We start from the raw sequence: 2,943 nt of genomic DNA, 5'->3' as shown, positions 1-2,943 counted from the left end.
ATATGATTGACACCTTTATTAGCATGTTTGCCATGACCATGAGTGAGTAGTCTCCTAGATAGGGTTAATGGGTGATTAGGAGAGCTAAAACATGGGGGTAGATCCATACTTAATCTAATATGTTTTCGTAACATTGCTTGCTTGTTATAGTTTCAACTTATGCACATGTTATGCTTGATGAATTGCTTGATTGACAACCTTGCATGAATCTCTTATCCATTCAACAAGACTTGTAAGATATAAACTAACCCAAGGCTTGTTAGACCATGCATATAGTTGAATAGGAAGAAACTAAGTCGACTTGTAGGTGTTGTACAGTCTTGACCGACTCAGCTCCGGGACCCAAATCTTCCTAGGAATTGTAAGACATAAACTAACTCGATTCCACTACAACAATAATTTGCTTGCAACTATGTAAACATGTTTGTATGATCACCACCATGAATCCCCTATAAACCCATGACACCCTAGTGCCTTAATCAATTGTTTACAAACCCCTATTTGTTTACTTGCTTTGTTTTACTTTCATTTCTTTATATTCTATTGTTAAGTAGTCTAGTTTGATACCTCGAATCTCAACCCAATTTGTGACACCCTAAGACATAACTCTCTTCAACCGATAACTTAATTCAATACCCGTCCTTTGGGATCCGACCTTTGATTGCCACTTTACTAAGAGTAGTTATTTAAGATTATAAATATTGTTTTGATCGGTTAGCTTAGACGACAGAGTTTCAATCCGCATAAAAAATGGCGCCATTGCCGGGGACGGTGTTCAATTGAATTGTTATCATTTGTTGTTTTTAGTTGTGTCTTTCTTAGCCTTGGGGAAGTCAAACTCCTCAAGGTAGTTTTAATTGTTTTCTAGTTGTTTGCTTTTTTCATGTCTAGGAGATCACAAGGTAGACCTTTGCCTATTGATCCCGAAATTGAAAGAACCTTGACCAACACTAGAAGAACCGTTAAAGGGACTTCAACAAGTTTGGGTATTGGAGAACTTGTGGACATTGGTATTGTCCAATCGGATAGTGTTGAGTTTACCAACCCTTTTGCAAGAGAAGGAGAGGAGAACCCAATTCAAAACCAACCACAAAATCAACCCACAATGCCTAAATTTTCATCTCATTCTGTACGATGGTACAGAGCAGAACCTACCAAATGGTACTCCTACACCACCACACCTAACCGGTAATTTCATTGCCAAATCCGCATTCATAATATTAGTTGAGAGAAGTCAATATGGAGGGATGCCTAGTGAAGATCCTCATCTACATATGGAGACTTTTTGTGACTATTGTGATGCAATTTCTCAAATCGGGGTAACCCAAGACCAAATTCGATGGGTGTTTTCCTTTTTCTTGATCGGAGCCGCAAAGCAATGGTTAAAGAGCCTAGACAAGGCTACCCTTGGTATTGATTCATGGAAGAAGTTAGCACTTGCCTTCTACAAGAATTTCTATCCTCCGGAGAAGACCAACATGTTGAGAGCCCAAATCACCGGGTTCAAGTAAAGGGATGAAGAATACTTATATGAGGCTTGGGAGAGATTCAAGGATACATGTCGCTCTTGTCCTCATCATGGACTAAGTGAATGGTTCCTTGTTCAACAATTTTGGAATGGTTTATATGAAGATTCGAGAAATGTCCTCAACATGGGTTCCAATGGGAGATTCATCGAGGTTGATGACAACCAAACATGGGCTAAGATCGAAGAAATGGAGGTTCATAACTCCCAATATAGTAGGCCAAGAAATGCTACTAGAGGAGGGAAGCATGAGGTAGACTCCATCACACAATTGGGTGCCCAACTAAGTGCTCATATTGACACCATAAACTTAAAGTTTGAAAAAGCCATGGCCAAGCTTGATGAAGCTTCTAAATCACCTAAACAACATGTCAATGCCATGATGGCAACATCCTCAATCCCAAATGGAGTGTGTGAGAGTTGTGGAACCTTGGGACATGACCAACATGAATGTAGGGGAACAAGTGAATGCTTTCCAAGCATACAAATATGGCACCCCTTATTCCAACTATTACAATGAGAATACCAAATTCCACCCAAATCTCTCATACAAGAGCCAAAATGTCCAAAACCCTCAACCCTCATATAAACCCCCTCCAATGAGAAATCCTACTCAAAGACCATACTACAATCAACCCAATGACTAAGTTTTTGATGTTCAAAAAGCAGTCCTCCAAATGCAAAAGAGCCAACAAGATTTCTTTGCTCAAATGCAAAGGGATAGCCAAGCCAAAGACACTACCATCAACAATATCCTTGCTCACACCAAAATGTTGGAGACTCAATTGTCTCAATTGGCCTCTTCTAGCTCCCAAAGACAAAAAGAACAATTACCTCCTCAAGGTAATCCTCTTACAAGACATGAGACCATAAATGCTATCCACTTGAGGAGTGGTACAAGATATGAGGGACCCAAGATGCCGATTGAAGAAGATATTGTTAAGGAGAATGACAAGCAAAGTGATGGGATTGAACCAATGAGGAGAAATCCTAAGGTGGTAGAGTCAACTACTAATGACTTATCAAAGAAAAGAAGTGAAGGGAAGGCTAAAGAAATTAAGAAGGAGCCTATTGTGATTAGACTTTCATTCCCAAGTCGCCAAGCCAAGCCCAAGCTTGGCGAGCAACTTGGAAAGTTCATGGAGATTGTGAAGAACTTAGAGGTTTCTATACCATTCACGGAGCTAATCAACAATGTTCCGGCCTATGCAAAGTACATGAAAGATATCCTTACCAAGAAGAAGTCCATCTGAAAGTTGGAAACCATTGCCTTTACAAAGGTAAATAGTGCAATTCTTCAAGGGAATTCCCCTCCAAGCTCAATGATCCGGGAAGCTTCTCCATTCCATGTACCATTGGTGATACCACAATCAACAAGGCAATATGTGATCTAGGTGCAAGTGTGAGTGTCATGCCAT

The 2,943-nt window shown here is 40.0% G+C and overlaps 1 non-coding gene across 1 annotated transcript; it reads right to left on the bottom strand.

The window, feature by feature from the left end:
• Positions 1–1,478: 1,478 nt before the first annotated feature.
• On the bottom strand, positions 1,479–1,585 carry LOC141603391 (small nucleolar RNA R71). The gene has a single exon (XR_012525270.1). It is a non-coding gene; the product is annotated as a small nucleolar RNA R71 (small nucleolar RNA).
• Between the last annotated feature and the right edge of the window lie 1,358 nt (positions 1,586–2,943).

This window comes from Silene latifolia, chromosome 9 (genome assembly GCF_048544455.1).
Source record: "Silene latifolia isolate original U9 population chromosome 9, ASM4854445v1, whole genome shotgun sequence".
Classification (NCBI taxonomy): Eukaryota; Viridiplantae; Streptophyta; class Magnoliopsida; order Caryophyllales; family Caryophyllaceae; genus Silene; species Silene latifolia.
This window is presented reverse-complemented; position numbering and strand designations above follow the sequence as displayed.